Genomic DNA, 20,917 nt, shown 5'->3' with positions numbered 1-20,917 from the left:
TTTATGTTCAGAAAGGAAGTTCTAGAAAGTTGGGAAGACTACCTCATGTATAATACAGCATTTAACATAAACAAACAGAATTTTTTTAGTTCATTTATGAAATTAGAAAGTTTTCCCTAAATATCCAGGAAAAGTTACTCACACAGCAATGACCTATACCATCACATGGGATGATGGAGGCCTTTTAGTAACTTTTAATAGTGATCAAATGAACTTTAGCCTAATATAAAAGAGAAAGCAAAATGGAATGGGATTTTGAGCTGCTGTTTTAACAGTTAATCTTTATTTTCCAAGTCACTCATTTACCTGATACACCCTTACACTATTCTCACAGTAAAACAGATAGCAGGGTAAGTGCTGATGTGTGGCAGATAAAACACACATGTTGTTAAAGAAAAAGCAGTCCCTGCACTTGTGGAACTTCAGGTCTAGAGGTGCATACACAGTAATCAAAAATCACAGGAACAGGGGCACCTGGGTGGCTCAGTTGGTTCAGCAACTGACTTGGCTCAGGTCATAATCTCATGGTTTTGTGAGTTCAAGCCCCACATCAGCCTCTGTGCTGACAGCTCAGAGCCTGGAGCCTGCTTCACATTCTGTGTCTCCCTCTCTCTTTGCCCCTCTCCCGCTCACACACACACTCTCTCTCTCCCTCAAAAATAAACATTTTAAAAATTTAAAAATCACAGGAACAAACTGAAGTTATAACTATGGTAAATGTTACCAAAAGAGATTCTCAACTTAGAACCTCTGTTTCATGCAAGTTTCACGGAAGATCTGAGTAAAACCTCCAGTGAACTTGGTGTCCTTCTGTCTAGTGGACAGTTTCAGTCTTCACCCTCAATGACCTCTCAGGCAGTGATGACCACTGCTGTGTTGAAACATCTTCTTTCCTTGGCTCTAGTGGCACAACAAAATCCCATTTTTACTCTTACTCTTTATGCTTCTCATTACCTCTCTCCTTCACTTAATCAACCTTCTTTATCTTGCTATTAAATGCTGATGCTCTTTGAGGTGTGACCGTAGACCCTTCTGTCTCCTCTTTCTCTATTTTTAATTTTTAAAGTTTATTTATTTTGAGAGAGAAAGCACGAGCAGGGGAGGGACAGAGAGAGGAGAGAGAGAGAGGATCCTAAGCAGGTTCTGCACTGCCAGCACAGAGCCCAATGGGGGACTCAATCCCACGAACCATGAGATCATGACCTGAGCTGAAGCCAGAAGCCCCATCAACTGAGCCACCCAGGTGCCTGCCCCTTCTCTTTCTGTATTTTCTCAGGTGACTGCATCCTCATGGTTTCAACTGCCTATAAAGATGATCATATATTTTATTCCTAGGAGATCTCCACTAGGCTCTACTTACATGTCTGAAGGGTCCCACAAATGTATCATGTCTAAAACCAAAGTCCCATCCCCCTATTTCTTTTCTTTATTTTTATTTTTTGGAGAGAGAGAGTGTGTGAGAGCACGAGTGAGCACACCATGCGAGCTGGGGAGGAGCAGAGGGAGAGAGAGAGAATCTCAAGCAGGCTCCACGCTCAGGGCAGAGCCTGGCATGGGGATTGATCCCACAACCCTGGGATGGTGACCTGAGCCAAAATCAAGAGTCTGAGGCTCAACTGACTGAGCCACCCAAGTGCCCTGCCACCTGTTTCTTTTCAAGAGTTCTTTCATCTCAACTTTTCACTAGTAATGAAAATCATGTGATTAGAAGTAATCTTTGACATTTTTTTCATGAACTGTATTTACCCAAGTACTAAGTGCTGATGATTTTTTATAGCCTACACATTTCTGAAGTATGTCCATTTCTATCCATCTCTTTAAAGCACTGTTTTTATTTCAAGCAACTTCTCTTTCTGGGACAACTGCATTGGCTTTTAATTGGTCTTCCTCCAACTGTCCTCATACTTTTATAATACATTATCCTCATCATAGTCCATAGTATAATTGAACTCCTATACCACACTTGGTACTATGTGACCTGGTGTATATTATGTAACTTTGTTAAGTTTCCTTCCTTGTAAAGTGTGACTAATAATAGTATCTATTTCATAGGCTTATTAGGGAGATTCAATGAATTCATAAATGTAAAATGTTTAGAAAAAGGTCTGGCACATTATAAGCACTAGATGAATATTAGCTACCAATATTATCTTCTGCCATTTGCACCATGTATCTCACCTTTGCAGCACTTGCCAATTTCAATTTTTATATTTTTTTGATTATTTTCTGATAATGGCGACCTCCACCATTAGGTAAAACCTTTGCTGGTCTACTTTCACCTACCATTGTATCCTCAGCACCTTGTACACTGCTGGGTCAATAACAGCTGTTTAATAAACCTTCATTTAATGAATGAGAAAATCAATGAATTGATAAAACCCAGGTAAGGAGAGGGTTTCAAGGAGGAGGAATTGTTCAATATAGTTAAATGTAGTTGAGTAGCCAAGCAAAGGGAGAGACTTTATAATATCTATGCATGACGAGATTTAAATAGCATTTTGTTATACACGGAGATCTTGAAAAGAGCCATTTCAGAGAGTTGTGGGGTTAGATGCCAGAATACAATGAATTAATAATTGAATAGAATATAAGAAACTAGAAACAGTTAGTTAATCCAATGCCTCTTAAGCTGTTTGTGAACTGCTATAAATATGCAGCTCATGTCACATGGAACTCAATTCACAAATTGGACAACTCTCCAAGTGATCTGTATCTCACTGTCCAATGCTGTAGCTGCTAGTATTGAGCATTTGAGATGTGGCTGTTCAAAGTGACATGTTCTTTATGTATACATATATAGATTTGTGTGTGTGTGTGTGTGTGTGTGTGTATGTGTGTGTGTGTGTTGATGCACAAATTTATTTATCTATCTCTGTATTCCAAAGATTTAGTATAAAAATGAATGTAAAATACCAATTTCACTTGATTTCATGTTGAAATTATGGTATTTTTAAATGATACTTGATTTTTCTTAAAGAGACTTCTATAAAATATAAAATCATATATATGGGGTGCATTGCATTTCTATTGTGCAGCAATGATTTATATTGTTTTTAAGGAGATAAGCTGATTGCTGTTTGAACATTATAATATTTTATTAATATTCTCCATGTTTCTAATATTTTGCATATTGGTACTGGTCCACAGATCACACTTTGAATAGCACTGTACTGGACAACATATAAAACAAGTTTTGTTTCACAAGTAACATCACAGAAAATAATGGAATAAGGCTTAAAAATACTGGTCCCTCCACTGAAACAATCATAAACTGACAAAGATTAAGAGAATCAACTGTTTTGGAACTATGGGATCTAATGAGAAATCTTCAGGTAGCTGGAGACGGCTGAATGAAGGGCAGGATGGCTAAAATTCAGTGAGAAGGCCTTATGACATTGCATCACATCACCCAGACAGAAAAAAACCAAAATGCCCAGTGCCCAACACATGCACCAAAAAGACTCAGAGGACCCTAGGCTTCCACCTGTGGTGGGTCTGTGGACTCTGTGCAAGCAGTGGGTATGACTCCAAGGCACAGCCAAAGGCAGAGTTTGAGGAAGTCATTTGAGGAAATCTATGTTGGGCCACTGGTGATCATTGAGATAACAGAATAACCACTTTAGTGACCACATGTAAGCAAGGGTTACAGTCTTGCAAAAACCATCTGGAAAAGTCACTGAACAAATGTACATCTATAGCTAACCAAATATTAACAGCAAATTCTGAGGAAAGGGGAGAATCTGATCTCCTGACCTACCACACTGTCATAAAGAACTACTTCACACGATCCAGGATGCCTACAATAAAATCTTGAAAATAAAGAGTTTCAGTGGGATTTGGAGAAATTTGGAAACCTGATACATTGATTATGGGAATGTAAAGTGGTTCAGTCACTCTGGAAAACAGCTTGGAAATTTTTCAAAAAGTTAAACATAGAATTATCATATGATCCAGCAATTCAAGCCCAAGGTACATATCACCCCCAAGTTAAAAATTGGTGCTCAAACAAATACACATGCATTCAGGTTCATAGTAACAGTATTCACAATACCCAAAAGATGGAAACAGCCCAAATGGTCATCGATGGATAAATGGATAACAAATTGTGTTTTGTACATACAACAAAATATTATTTGGGCATAAAAAGTAATGGGTGTACTAACAGTTGCTAAAACAAGGATGAACCTTAAAAACATTGTGCAAAGTAAATAAGACACCAAAGGTCACATATCTTGTAAATTGTGTGAATTTACCTTAAATATCCAGAATAGGTAAATTTATACAGACAGAAGACAGATCATTGGTTGTCATAAGCTTGGAAAAGGGGGCCATAAGGAGTAATAGGATACATGGTTTTCTTTTCATATGATGAAAATATTTGGAAACTAGGCAGAGGTGTGGTTGCTCAATTTTGTTAATGTACAAACAGCCACAAAATTGTTCACATTAAGATGGTTAATTTTGTGCTATGTGAATTTCATCTCAGTAAAAAAAAAAGGGGGGGGGGCGGAGAAGAAGCTTGGCTTCAGTGAAGAGAGAAATAGAGCTTTTATTGTGGGGTAATTGGTGCCTGAAGTAGGTTGTTATTTCCTTTTTAATTACTCATCTAGGAGTGATTTGAACTTGGTGAAATACTGTTGGACAGGAAATAAGAGAGAGAAGGCAAGGGAAACAAGGCAGAGAAGAAATAGTCAACAAAGTCAGTTATAGAAGTAACTATGAATATAGAACAATGATTGAGAGTGGGGGTTGTTCCCACTTGGCAGGACTCATTTTATCTTTGAAATAAGTAAAAATATCTATGAAGAGATGGGTACCAAGTTCAAAGAGAAGTGTTTAAGAACATTTGAAATGCTCTAATAGAGAAGGGAAGAGAGAGCCGCATATGAAATCACATAAGAGCTGAGGACCCAAATGAATTTTAAGATGACTCATTTATAGAGTTGCATGTGTACATATCTTTGTGTGTTTGAGCATATGTGGTATGTTTCCAGAACAATCAGCTGTCTAACTGTAAACATTAACACACACACACACACACACACACACACACACACACACACGTCTGGATTGGTCTAGCCTTACAGTTTTGTCAGATGGGTGTTAAGGACATCAATGAAGCAGGGAGTTGAAGATGGAATGGTGGCATATGGTCACTAAAAGTGAACATTTTAATTCAACAGTTGAGAAATAAATCAGGCATTGCTAGTGGCCTGCTCAGCCATGGGACAGTGTGGTTGAGTTAGGATGGGGGCAAGTTATTGAAAATGAGGTCATGGATTTGGGTCAGGAGGTTGAATGAGCTATACACATATATGCTGAAGTCCCCAAGGATGATTGCAGGACTTGGGGTGAAGGAGACAACACACACACTCTTCAATGAAAGAAGAAAAGGAATGAAAATGGGACAGCAACAATAGAGTTAGATATCCGGTGGTAAAGTCCTGGTCTGGACATGGCATTAGCAAGTGAGGGGATAATCAACTTCTCTGTCCCTCATGGGGAGAGGCATATTTAGCTGAAGAGGGTAGGGCCATCACAAAAACAATCTAACTGATGAGACTTTTAAAGGAAATATGCATCAAACTGAAGAAAGGTGATCAACCTGGAAACAAAGAAAAAGCCAACAGTATACCTACCCCTGGTGTTTCCCAAACAGTCCCAATTATGGGGATGGGAAGAACTTGAGAATGAGAAAGGTGTTCCCTGATGAAGGTGAAGCTGTTTCCTCAGGTTTACCTGAGTCTGCACTAAAGTCTCTAACCTTATTCGTATCCCTTTGTTCTTAGTCCACAAAGTCCAAAGAATCCTCTGCAGGCTAATCCAGTTTTCTAGCAACTCAGGTGCCAAAAATTGGAAACCATCAGAGTATCAGGTTTGTATGTCATGGATCTAGGTGTGGATACACTAAAATGTGTATTCTTTATTGTGATAAAACAAACCTACATTCTGATTTGTCAATCGGCTTCTCCTGAACTTAGCTACAGTGTATTTATAAATTGATTCAAATGTATATAAAAATGATACATCCAGGACATCATTGGATATTCTGTTTACATATAATGCTATAAAACAGAACATCCAACATCTGGATATTTAAAAATCCTGGATGATTGTGTGAAATTTTTAGTTCAATGCCCAATTCCTCATTAAAACATATGCAGAAGCCTCTGTATTTTTACTTCCTCCCAAGACTGAAAGCTGAAAAATACCATGTGAATATTGACTCAACTGATCGGCAGCATGTCCGCTTTGAAGTAGTCATGCACCAAGTTATAATGAGATGCACTCTGAAAGGTCTGTAATTATGTAGTTTTATAGAACACAGTAACGGAGCTGGTTTAACTGTCTACTGTGCAAATATGCATGAACGCAACTCTAATGACCTAATATTTACTTAGAACACCATAGCTCCTTGAGGTTTGTAGGTGGGGGCGATTTTACCAATAAGTATTTGAGTTAAATAGAGAAAACAATACCTTTTGAATTATTTATTAGTGAATTGAAGAAAATCTAGAAAAAACTCTAGATCATAATATTCCTAATAGTGCCATTAGGTTCAATTCCAAGCTTCAGTTCTATACATATCATGTTTCTACTTTTTGTTTTTAATACATGTATATCAATTACTCAAATGCCTTTCATGCTGATACTGAAGTGACCTGTGATTATCCATCTCTATTCACAAATCTATACCAAAGAAAAATTGCTGAACAACCATAAGTCAAATGGAGCAGACTTGATAAATTTGTACCAAGACTATTTGAGAAGACAAATTTCACAACTTGTGCATGAATATTAAACATAGGGCATGAAGATTCCTTTGATGTTTGGAATAGAAAACCATGACAAATTACAGAACCAACAAAGGCCATATACCCAAAATATTCATTAGCAATGTTATTAGTCAGTTATCATCAGCTTTGGGGGCTCCTTAACCTATCAAATTTTGTTATATCTGACTAAAATTTGGAGTTTCCCATGATACAGATCTCTAAAAAATACATTATGAATAGGTTATTCAGCAATATAGATTTTCCTAATCTGTATTTTCTTTAAATATTATTGGAAAATAAAATGAGTCATTTATAAATTCCACTATTTTATTTTTTGATTATTATTACACAAAACATGAAGAGGAAGTACTGTATTTTCTGTATCCAGTATCATCATCCAAAAGTAATCATATTAATGGTTTCACAAGTAATCTTTCATATAATTTCCTATAGCTTCAAAGACATACACACAGGTGCATTTTACACTTAATAAATTACAACTTTGTGTGTTTCCTCCTTAACAGTGTCATGAGCCTTTTCCCAGATATTACACACAGTGATATTTCATAGTAATGACTGAAAAAAATTTCATGGTATGACCACTGATGTGCTCATAAACTGGTCATGTTGAGGGTCCCCAAGACCACCTCCAAGTTTGGTGATTTGCTAGGAATACTTATAGGACTCAGCACATAGTTGAACCTATTTAGAGCAGTGATATATTACAGCAAAAGTAAACAAGACCAAGTGAGTAAAGAAAAAAGGTACATGGGGCAAGTTTCAGAAGAAACTAAGGGCCAGCTTCCAAGAGTCCTCTCTCAGTAGAATCAAAGACAACACACATAATTCCTCTAATATTGAATTCTGACAATATATGTGAAACATTATCTACCTGCAAAGCTCTTTAGAAACTCAGTTCCCAAGATTTTTATTTGAAACTGGTCAGGTAGATAACCTTATGCCTAGGACATATTAAGATTCCAGACTCTCAGAAAGAAAGCAGGTATTCTCTATAATCCACATCATTTGCACAAACAGTTTAGGCACAATATAGGCTATTATAAGTTAGGGAATGGTGACAACCCTCCTAAAATCCGGCTTCCCAGACACTAGGTAAGAATTGTAATTATAGGCCTGCTATGCTGACTCTTCTGGATACTAGCTCTCTAGGAAAAAGAGGAAAAAAACCCACTGACTTGTATTGTTTGCTAATTTCATGGTGTAAATACTCCTATCAGGGACAAGTTCAACTTACTAACACGATGATACTGATTGTGGAGTTGGGAAGAGATTCAAATAATTGGCTGTCCATGAGATGGTACAAACTGTCTCCAGCACACTGCTGGAAATACCATTATTTATGACATAATTCCTAAGAGTATGTGCCTATAATAAACTCTTCATCAATCACTGGAATATATATATATATATATATATATATATATATATGTGTGTGTGTGTGTGTGTGTGGAGTGTGTGTGTGTGTGTGTGTGTGTATAGTCAACTGAAGTTAAATTAAAAAGAGAAAATGAGTTGGAAACCTTAGACATTAGAGACAACCCTACAGTCTCCATGACTGCCTGTTCTAACTGAACATGTGGAATAAGAGTGGTTCCCTCCCCAACAACCTATGGATAGTAAAATTTCAGAGCCACAAGGAACTCAATTCACATCTCACATTTCATAAGTAAAAAAAAAAAAAAACTAAGAACCAGAGAATATAAGTGATCTTCCAAGGCTCCCCCTCCATTAATTATGGGCCAACTAGCAGAGATAAGAATCTAGTTTGCATGAGTGCTTGCACCATCATCCTCAATAATTAGAAATAAACCCTAAAATAAAATTAGAAATCATTCATGAATTTTAGATTCAAAGACTTAAAAAGGTAATCAAATTCCTTGACCCCATCAGAAACCTAACTATATATGCAAAAATGATAGGTACAAAGAGAGAATAGTTGTGGTAAAAAATGAACAAACTCCTCTTCTTAGTAAAGAATTAAAACATACAGGCTAAAGAAGACAAATCAAGAGATATAATATTTCACATTTGCAAAGATAGTAACAGAGAAAACTAAGACCAGGAAAAGTGGAGGTCAACTGAGGAGAGGGAAAGAGAATTTTAATATTTCACTTTATAACCTTCTATATTCTATTTTTACACATGTATTTGCATTTTTATATTTTAAAGATAGAATATATTTTTAAAAGACAGTAAAAGGCTGGGAATCCATATAGTCATAGTAGTTATGCCTGGATTGTACAAGTGATGACTAAAGTGATTTTAAAAATAAATAAATTCAGGGGTGCCTGGGTGGCTCAGTTGATTAAGCATCCAACTCTTGGTTTCAGCTCAGGTCATGACCTCATGGTTCATGGGACTGAGCCCTGTGTCATGCTCTGTGCTGACAGTGTGTGGAGCCTGGTTGGGATTCTCTCTTTCTCTCTCTCTGCCTCTCTCATGCTTGCCCCTCTCTCTCAAAATAAATAAACATTAAAACAAACTTTAAAAACATAAATAAAAATAAGGTGATTTTTTTGTTTTGCATTTCTCAATTTTTCTACGTGAACATTTATTATTTTATTATAAAAGTAAATCTGTTTACTGTTATTATTATTAATCTCAAAGAGTGAAGAAAAATGACATACAAATTGCTATTTATAACTGGAAGATGCTAGTCTAAGCTAAGTCTCTTTTGGCACTAAAATTCCAGATTTCTATATTAAAAGGATATAGCCACAAGTAAATCCAAGAAAGTGTGACTATTCTCCTGAATGTTACAACAAATATGTAGTAGATATCAGATTAAAAGAGTTATCTGAAATTATTCTAATGTTACAAAATCTCTCTCCCTGTTCCCAGCTTGAAGTCTTTCTAATGCGCTCTCTCAATGAGCACAAAGAAAGTTGTGGGGGACATGATGGCTTTTGGGAACACAAACAGCAATATCTAACACAATACGTTAATAAGCTATCATATGCATATTTATTACAGAAGAGACAGGAAGAATATTTTAAATGATGATAATGCATAACATAGAGTACATAAAGTCTTACACAGCTTTACATATGTTAAAGACTAAACTTAATTAAATTCAGCTTTTACTTTTTATATGAAGGTGTTCAGTTTATAATCTGGTGTGCCATCTTTTTCTCTCCAATTGGAAATATTCACATAAAACTGAGCTTAAGCATCTATTTTACAAAATACTTAATTGAAAACGTTTAGCAAATTTAGCAAACCTTTCTAAATAGCTCAAAGATAAGATTCAAATAATATTAAAGATAAAATATTGTCTTTGGGAGGAAAAAAAGAGAAGCTGAAAAAGAGAATATGTATCTTCTGTGTGCCTTTGGGAAAATTTCTAGTGAACAGGATTTGAGCTAGATAATTTAATTTTTCAGAGGTACAATAAATCAAGTGTGTGAATTTAATTTCTTATGACCCCGTCTTCTTTCTATGATTCTCCATGTTATTATATTAAGACAAATACTAGAATTACCATGTCACTGCTAAGTGATAATCACTACTTTCTTTTGCCTTGACTGCTTTGTCTTAAAATGTCCCAGGGTAGGTTTTGATAACCCAGAGTATGACCAAACGAGATCATCCTTTGAAAAATTAGAAACTTACTTGTATTAGCCCACATTTCTACTCTTAGACAAAAATTACATTTCTGGCAGTATTTTAAAGTCTCATATCCACAAATAGTCCCCTTTATATATGAGGAATAATGGGAAAGGGGGAGATAGGAAAACATACAGGCACTGAGAACAGAACAGAGGCATATCTCAAACGGGTACACTTTAAAATAATACCTGAATAATAATCAATTTATTCAGCCACTCAGTTATTCATTTACTTTTTCAGCAAATATATGTTGAAAACTTACATAGTGCTCAGTGCCAGAAAAATCTCTACACACTTTGAAATTTTTCAAGATTTCAACTGAGAATTATGAGGAAGAAACTGTGCTAAAAAACCTCGACCAGGATCTGCAGTTCTATTTAACTTCTGCTGGGAGACTGGATTCTGACCCCAGTGTTTTCCAGTCACTAGCAAGCAGTTCCACAGTGAACAGAATAACTCCATGGAACCATAAAACCAACATCATGTGGCTTTTCCTACTTCTATGGCCATCACTTGGGCCAAATCTTCTGATATCCACTCACTTAAGCTGTGGTTGAATTGGACTTTGGATTCCATGTAGGAGAAAGGATGGTTCTGAGTAGGGACAAGTCTTAAGAATGTATCCTTTCTTCTAGTCTTCCTTCCATTCACTTTATGCTAAAGTCCCTGAAAGCCTCAGGCCAATGAGCGGCTCTTTGTGAAAGGACTCCTCCAGAAAAGATTGAATAGAATGAGAAAAGGAATGGAGACACTGAGTTTAAAGACTAAAAATCTTAGTGAGGTAGAATCTGTAATTTATTCACATATTTGCAGGGTAAAATGTGGAAGAAGAAACATGGTCTACAGTCTTCTGAAGATCAAGACTAGGGCCTATCGGTAAGGTGTACAAGATATTTTCTGATTCAATATAGGATCTTTCTAAATTCTGGAGTTCCCTGAATTATGAAATGACTTGCCTTACAAAGCAATGAATTTTGGATGTGTGCAAAATGTCTTTTGGTTGGATGTTGTGAAACAAATTCCTATATTAAGCTAGTCATACTACTTAATGGATTCTAAGAGGTCCTGTCCAACTTCAAGATTCAGTGCTTTTATAGTTTGTCTTCTGGGAAGGAAAACCGGCATAGTCTTTTGAATTAGGACTTGGTTTAGCATCTCTGGGCCCTGATATAGTTTAGCATCTCTGGGCCCTGATAGGGAATTGTGTTTTCACATAGATACAATTTGAATAGAGGATCCTGTACTGGCTATTTGGTCTTGAACAAGACGCTTAAAATTTCAGAGCTTCCATTTCTCACTCAGTTTAAGGAATAACAGGGTAGGGCCACAATCTCTTCTCTAAAACCCTCATGGCCACATGGTTTTGAATTCAGAAATTTCCAGATATTGCAAAGTCAAAAAGTACACTTTGTGTATATCAGATAATACTGCTAGTGGGAACTGAGGCAGTATGTGCTAATAAAACCCATTAATAATTTGCCAAGTATTCCTATGAATTCAAAGAAATCATCTATAAAATAAATGAATCCATATTGATACGGGTCAGACTTTACCACCAAATAATTTTTTAAGTGGTTTCACACTTAACAAATGGCAGAATTACACCTCTCTGGGAGAATGCTATGAGATTTAAGTCAGTTAAACATGGGAGAATGCCACAGTAGGTGCTGTTAGTGGCCATTCAAATTCCTGATTTTTACCATTGTGGCCTTGAGATAAATTTTAAGATTTATACTTGTGACTTGGAGACTCAGCTTGAAACCAGCTTGGTTAGTAGCTCTATGTTGTAGAAAATGTACTAAATAGCATCGAATTTCTGGGTCTGGTACAGGTGTACAACACCTATGACATGCAGTGGTCACTCTTGGTGACCCAGGCTCCTGCTGCCAACTAACTGCTACTCCTTAACATCATAGTTTTGCCCTTGACCAAACAGGAGCCACTGTGACGAGGAGGCTAGCCTCTGTCCCTACCCCACAGCCAATGACTAACACAGGGAGTACAGAATCTGGCTCCCTTGCCTCAAACTGAGACCATCTCTGAGGTGCCATTTAGGCTTGAGGGCTCCTCATGCTGGACAAGGCCATGAACCCATATTCTTGCTTATTACATTTTCCTGCCTTCTGCTTTATTCACTGCCTTAAATCATTCACCTGAGAGTACTCCCTCAAAAAATCACGTATACCCAATCCCTGTCTCAAGCTCTGCTTCTAGAAAAGCCAACTTAAGACAACATTCAATGTGATTTCTTTATGAACTGTTCATGCATATGCTTATTTAATTGTAAAGATCCTAAAGCATTCACCTGTTGCACTATTATACCCAAATATAACAGAAAGGATCCCAGACTCTGAGACTAGTCAGTCCAAATCTATTAATCAAGTTGTACAACCTTTATGAGCATCAATATCCTCATTACAAATAATGTTACATACACCGCAGTGGATATAAAGTGCCTTACAATAACTGACAGAGCATGCATATAATAAATTGACATTTCATGCCCTCATAAGATTCACTGTTGGCTTTTGGCATTCATAAGCTCTATGCACATTTGTCAATCATCAAATCCTTTTCTGTCTACTGATGGAATATGGACCTAAAGTTTAATGAGATGAAAACCACAACATCATCACTTGTAGACCTTTCTTATTGTTACATTGCTTCTGTTTGGGATGGAAATACTTTCTTAATCTTGTGGTAGGAGCCATTTGTCATGGGCTTACACCTTTCAGTATATAAATGTTACACAAAATACATGAGAACTCTTGTACCTTTCTACTCTTATCTTAAAGCCAAACCCCTGCCATTTCCTGAAGAGGTCTGTTCACTATAAAAAGAGGTTGATTGCACTGTTGGTGAGAGTGCAAACTGGTGTAGCCACACTGGAAGAAGGTGTGGAATGGAGGCCCTCAAAAAGTTAAAAATAGTAACTACCCTACAATACAGCATTTACACTACTAGGTATTTACCCAAAGGATACAAAAATACAAAAACACAGATTTGAAGGGGTAGATGCACTTCAATGTTTATAGAAGCATTATAAACAATAGCCAAACTACAGAAAGAGCCCAAATGTCCATCAATTGATGATTGTATAAAGAAGATGTGAGGTGTATATGTGTGTGTGTGTGTGTGTGTGTGTGTGTGTATAATTTGATGGACTATTACTCAGCCATCAAAAGAAATGAAATCTTGCCATTTGCAATGACATGGATGGAGCTAGAGTATACTATGCTAAGTGAAATAAGTCAGATAAAGATAAATACCATGTGATTTCACTCATATGTGGAATATAGGAAACAAAACAGATGAACATATGGTGGGAAGAGAGAAAGAAAACCTTAAGAAACTCTTAATGATAAAGAACAAAATGTGGGTTGATGGAGGGAGGTGGGGGGGGATGGGCTAAATGGGTGATGGATATTGAAGAGGGCACTTGTTACAATGAGCACTGTTATACGTAAGTAATGAATCACTAAATCCTATTCTTGAAATAAATATTACTCTATATGTTAACTAATTAGACTTCAAATAAAAATTTGGGAGGAAAAAAAAGGTTGATGCAAACAGCCACATCACATCAGAAGGTACACAGAAGCAGCTATTTTTATTTTATTTGAGCTCTGCTCTGTCATCTCTGAGAATCTCGACTGGAAGAGCCTCAAGTCAGAAATGACAACACCCGGGGCGCCTGGGTGGCTCAGTCGGTTGGGCGTCCGACTTCAGCTCAGGTCACGATCTCGCAGTCCATGAGTTTGAGCCCCACGTCGGGCTCTGGGTTGATGGCTCAGAGCCTGGAGCCTGCTTCCAATTCTGTGTCTCCCTCTCTCTTTGCCCCTCCCCCGTTCATGCTCTGTCTCTCTCTGTCTCAAAAACAAATAAACGTTAAAAAAAATTTTTTTTAAATATAAAAAAAAAAAAGAAATGACAACACCCACATGGCTTTATACCAACCATACTCCAGGAGATGCCCTTTCCTGGCCATCTTTCTGGATGGAAAAGAAATCTCAAGAATAAATTTCTGCAAGGAAAATTCTGTAAGGAACTAGTAAGGAAGAGACTTGCAATCACTCCTATTTGTTGATCATCTTTTTTCCCAGTACAATCATGCACACATGATATAATCAATCCCATTTTCTTGATAAATCAACCAAAGCCCAGAGAATTTAGTAATTTTGTCAAGTTATATATTAGTAAATAGAGATATTGCCGTTTAGACCCAGACCTGTATGACTCAAGTATCACACTGTCTATGTACACTATCCATACCAATTTTCAAGATATTGATTAAATCCCCAAAGCTAGGCATTTAATACCTTTTTTAGGGTTAGCTTGAATTAGAAGGTCAAAGAAGTAGACAGAGCCTCTATAGCATAAAAGAGAGATAAGAAAACATTCAAATTATGCTTATAATTAGTTTCAGATTTTGTGAAGCATAAAAAATATATAAATTATAACAAATGAATTTATTAACCTAGGTTTAATGTTACTTGAATCAAATGGAATCTATTAGGGATAGATAATTGGTAGATTAGTAGATAGATAATACCTTTCAGAAACCTTTCAGATACCCCCAGATTTTTCCAGCCTCACAACTATAGTACTAATCAATTCCCCCAACTTATGAAAACTAATATCTTTGTATAAAATGAAGACTGAAATTTTATCATGAAACAAAAAATCTTCATTTTGAGAACTATGCAAATATAAATATGTACCTTCTGTGGAGTTTAAAAGGTCAAGGGATATCCCAGAAACTTGACACTGAAACAACACTATTTGTGGCTTTGCAGGATTGAGTAATTTGCTGAAATCTAAAAAGATGCTTACCTACATTGAGATGTTTGATTCCTAACTGTTGTGTCATCTGCCTCCTCTAATTTTCACTGTTGGTTGAAAGAAAAAATATAAAATTGCAAAATCCAAATCCCACAGCCCTAACATCAAATAAATATCCATGAAGTAATCTTTTAGTATGTCAGAGTGGGAGAGAATTAGGCTAGGGGAATATGTCTACTGCCATTACATTTATTTCATTACAATTTCATGGAATTTAACTAAATGGAACTTTGAATGGATGGGAAGCTTCCAAACCTGAATAAAGAAAAAGCAGACAGACAGATTCCTAATTGGCTTTCCAAGAAGAAATACTACCTTGTGAAATATAAATAAAAAACAAAACAAAAAAAACCCAAAACAGTATTGACTGTACATTATATCCACTTTGGGGTACTGTGAATATTGTATACATTTTACTTAATCTGAAATAAATACGTAAGCTTTATTTTAAGCTATTTTATATATTTTGTGCCTTCTTTTATTCTTTTTTAAAAATATTATTTATTTAGAGAGAGAGTATGTGCACACACACACACACACACACACACACGCATGAAAGGGAGAGGGGCAAAGAGAGGGAGAGGGAGAATCCCAAGCAGTCTCTGTGTTGTCAGCACAGAGCTCCCAATGGGGCTCAATGTCACATACTGGGAGATCACAGCTTGACCCAAAGTTGAACACTCAACTGACTGATCCACCCAGGTGCCCTACCTTCCTTTATTTTTAATGTCCTTTCTTTCCTTTCTTTCCTCCCTTCCTCCCTTCTTCTCTCTCTCCCTCTCTTTTTCTTTCTTTCTTTTCTTTCTTTCTTTTTCTTGTAGCAGTTTCCAGTGGCATAGGGCTGGAAGAAAATGGAAATGTCCACAGAGAGAAGATGAGGATCATTTTAGCAATCATTATGAATATTTTAAAACAGATATAAGTGGACCCAGCAATTCCACTTCTTATAATTTTTTTCTCATAAAAATAGTGACACTAACATATACCTCTAAAGATGTTCCCTTTTAATCATTTACAGTTGCTAAGAAAAGAAACAAACCAACCACAGACTGGTTAAATTCATAGGCTCTCTAAAAGACAAAATGTTCCACAACTGTTAAAATTAAAAGAATGTACCAACTTGGAAAACAGTCAATGATACACTGAGTGGGGGAGAGAGGAAGATGTGGGCAAGTTGTCACACATGTACAACATAATTTTATTTTATTTATTTATTTTTATTTTTTTTTTTTAAATTTTTTTTTCCAATGTTTATTTATTTTTGGGACAGAGAGAGACAGAGCATGAACGGGCGAGGGGCAGAGAGAGAGGGAGACACAGAATCGGAAACAGGCTCCAGGCTCTGAGCCATCAGCCCAGAGTCCGATGCGGGGCTCGAACTCACAGACCGCGAGATCGTGACCTGGCTGAAGTCGGACGCTTAACCGACTGCGCCACCCAGGCGCCCCAACATAATTTTATTTTAAAAAAACACACACAAATAACTGAATATATCATTGTCATGACCTAAGAACCAGCACCACAAAGTCAGTCAAAGCCATGAAAAACTCAAAAGGATAGCATGTAAATATCCAAGGAGAAGTAACTCTAATGAATTAAAAGAAGAAAAGAATTTACAATAGGATGGAGTAATAAATAAATGGGACAAGAGAGTCAACAAAAGGGCCAGATGATAAATACTTACAGTTTTGTGGTACATGTTGCAAGTACTCAACTCCACCACTGTAGTACGATAGCAGCCGCAGACTATATGGATCTCTTAATGTTTATTTTTGCATCTTGCACTTGTGGACCTCTTCTTAAGTATCATCCTTCCATATTTCCTTACTTGGCTTCTTTCTTATCCTCTACCTCTGAGAATTTATGAGCTTATACCATAGTCTATGTGATTTAGAAGGTGTTAGATAAGTACTTGATTTATTTTTTTAGTGTTTATTTATTTTTGAAAGAGAGAGAGAGAGTGTGTGTGAGAGGGGGAGGGGAAAAGATAGAGAGAGGCACAGAATCTGAAGCACGCTCCAGGCTCTGAGCTGTCAGCACAGAGCCTGATGTGGAACTCGAACCCACCAATCGGGAGATAATGACCTGAACCTAAGTCAGATGCCCAACACACTGAGCCACCCAGGCACCCCAGTACTTGATTTATTTTTGACCAGCTTAGCCCACTACTCTTGTTACTGTCTTACTTATCCTTCACCATTTTCTTTGGAAAGGAAGAGACAGATAACTGAAACAAAGTCAGCAGTCAAGTCAAGGAAAGAGATGTACTAGAGCAAAGAATACTCATATCATTGGTGCTGCTGAACAGAAAGGAGCAAGGACAAATGACTCAACTTGGAAAATTATCCCTAATCTTCAGTGGTTAAAATAAGGAAAGAACAGATTTGTCTTAAAAAAAATTAGCAATTCATGTAAAGTAAAACTTAACAATATTGATTAGAGATTTATGGCAAACATTTTATGACTCAATAAAATAAGTCTCCTCGATAGTATAGTTCAGATATATTAGTCTTGCCCCAAATCACTGGGATCTAGAATTGCCAGTGGGCAAAATACAGGCTTAATTTTGACTCTTATATCTTATTCGTTCTCTATGATTTAGGAGTAAGGTTGCAAACTCAGTTGTAATACCGTTATTAATGCAGAACCAGTAAGAGCTGCTGCAGAATAAAACTGCTTGAGGAACAGAGTGTGCTTGATAATTATAGAATTCTGCTTTTATATATTTTAGGTATAGTTGGTTTCAAGATAAAACACTAAAATCCGAATATTACTAAGGTAGATAAAGTTTGTCACTGGGGCAAAAAATGACATTTTACAACAAAGGTTTAGAGAACAATAGCATGTTTTATAGATACAATGTATCCCTGAAATACAGTAGTTACATTAAAGGACAATTTCAAGAAAAATACCTTTGGTGCTACAGTCTTTCACATTTTTCTCCTAGACCATTTCATTCTGTCCTAACATAATCCATTTTCCATAGCAGAACTAAGACTCAGGGAAGTTAAGTGTCACACCCACGGTCATATGTTAGACCAGGCTCCCACAGGCTGGCGAGAGCCAATTATACATGTTGTTTCCTAACTTCAGTTTACCAATTTCTGGTCTGTCACTTAAAATTAATGACAGTGGATTTGAAAACACTACATGGAAATTGGCAAACTCCATAAATCAAGGCCCGTTTTTGTTTTAGAGTTGGTTGTTAAACAGTTCCACTGTATAGAGTTTATAGCTGGTAATGTTGAGAAATGAAGCTAATGTTGCTGATTTTAACTCTGAACTTTTACACAATCTCTTAGTTATTCAAGTACGATTTTTTCATTTGAAATAGAGTGGCGTATTTTTTTTAAATAAAGTAAAAGTATCATCATTAAATGGCATTAAAATAGCTCCTCAGATCAAGGAGAGAGTTAACTATATGCTTTAGTGAAAATAGAATAAACCCTATAAATGTATAACATCTATAATTACATCTACTTCGAAAATGATAACCCTAAAATAACTTAATTGGAGAAACTCAGAACATGAATATATCCTTAGGTAAAACTATTTAAAACCAAATGGTAGAGCTAAGCACACTGGAATTTAGAAAGTAAGAGAGATTAAAGCAAATACTTATTTCCAGCAGAAAACCAGGTGGCTGTGGAAAAAAAGCAATTGAATTCAGAAGGGACAGTGTGAGAGAACCTATTCTGCAAAATGATCAGAGAAAACAAATAGAAAATGTTATAAAGATATTAAGAAGCCTGCAGGGGACTTCCCACGTCAAACTAAGACATAAACCAATACTCTACTATCCCTATACTAACAACATGCATAGACCTGAAGATATCTAGAACTGGTTAACTTTGTTGGTATCATTCCTAGTGAGCACTCGAAGATATCTGAAATGAATTTGTCCACCACCGGCAGCTGATCCTTCCTTTCATTAGTAAATAGAGGAAGATTGGGGGAAATGTGCACATGTGTTAGGAAGAATTCAGAAATAATTTGGTCTTGGTATCTTTCTTTACTTATTACCTTCACATAGGCAAAAATGACTTCAAAAATTTGGAGAAAAGAACAAAAACACTGCATGTCTTTCAGGAATTGTTGTAAGGTCTGCCTAGGTTTAAAAACGTTACAGTGGATGATAGATTCAGAATTCATTACACATAGGTGCTAACACTTAAATATGAAATAGTAAACAGTCAAAAAGTGACCAAAAGCCATGTCAGTAACCAAGTGTTACATCTTCAGTCCTTCTCACTTGGGTCCTCTTATGCTCTGTGCATCAAAAATTGCAGAGACTCTATTTAAAAATCCAGGATAATCCTAGGCAGAGGAATGTGAAGAAAAGGCACATAATTAATTGTTAGTAGATATAACTCAATATGATTCATGATCTTGAAATCCATAGCAAACCAACAGTTGAATATTCTGTGTGTGTATGTGTGTGTGTATGTAAGCATGCACGTACCTAAACATCTTTGCTAAAGGGCCCTGAACAAATACACCATATGCCAAATAAATATGTCTAGAGCAAATTTTTGAGGCCAAGTCTCTGGGAAAATAACCAGGAAGGAAGCTTTGGATTGACTACAACAAACTTTTTCCCCTTCAAGTAAAGAGTTGAGAACATGAAGAGTTAGATCAAAGAGTAAACATTGGGAAATACAGCCTCTCTCCCAGCTTCTTGGCACCTTCCCCTTGCTATCTCACCAGGCACATGCTAATCCAGCCAACAGTATCAAGCCCAAAGCCAACTACTGGCTCACAGTGCATGGGGCAAAAGGATGCTAAAAATGAATGAGTGATTATTATCAATGGGCCCATACGAGAAACAACAGCCAGTGCGCCAAATATCAAGTCCTTCAGAACACTCACTTACTATGCGTTTTTTCTCCCCTTTTCTTGGTTCTCAAATGAATTTCCGGTAAGTATTTTAACACTGATTTAGACTTTTCAGAGATGAAGGTGGAGGGTGGTAAGTTTATAAAGATGCCTGAGAGATGCCTAGATAAACAATCATCAGAAATATGGCTAGAACCATTCAGTTGAAATCAAGAGAGAACAAGAAGCTTCTGCAAATAACCAGCCGACCTTTCCAAAGCAGGTATGAGCCTCATACCTGCTTGTCAAGCATCATAAAAGATCCAAGAAACTCAAAATCTGAGTCACTGTCTCTTGAATTCCCAAATAAAATATTCTGTTCTCCAAAAAGTAGAGCCTTACTAAGTTTATCCTCAGGGAGGCCTAGAAGGTAATTGGCAGTTCATCCCTCCAAAACCTAACTTCGGCATACTCTTCTGAGGTGTATTTTCTAGGATTGCTCATCCATTTACCTGAAAACAATTAAATGTGACTCAAATAAGACACAGTTTAAAAACCAAAAGGAAATATTCTAAAACATCTGACCCCCTTTCTTCTCCTGCCAGGAACTGAGTGATGCAGAAAAAGGAAATATGAAAAGGAGGTCAAATTTTGAGGAAAACCCCTACATTATCTGAGACAAGGGTACAGATTATAAAGAAACACAGGTTAGCTCCAGCAGGTGGAGCTGGATAGAAAACTAAAAAAAAAAAATGTTTACAGTCTCAAAAGATCTTGAATAGTAAATTGTTGAGGGGGGAGGGCGAAAGGGGGGCGAGCTGAGCATGCTAAGGCATTTAGTCAGAATGATTCCC

This window comes from Leopardus geoffroyi, chromosome A3 (assembly GCF_018350155.1).
Source record: "Leopardus geoffroyi isolate Oge1 chromosome A3, O.geoffroyi_Oge1_pat1.0, whole genome shotgun sequence".
NCBI lineage: Eukaryota > Metazoa > Chordata > Mammalia > Carnivora > Felidae > Leopardus > Leopardus geoffroyi.
This window is presented reverse-complemented; position numbering follows the sequence as displayed.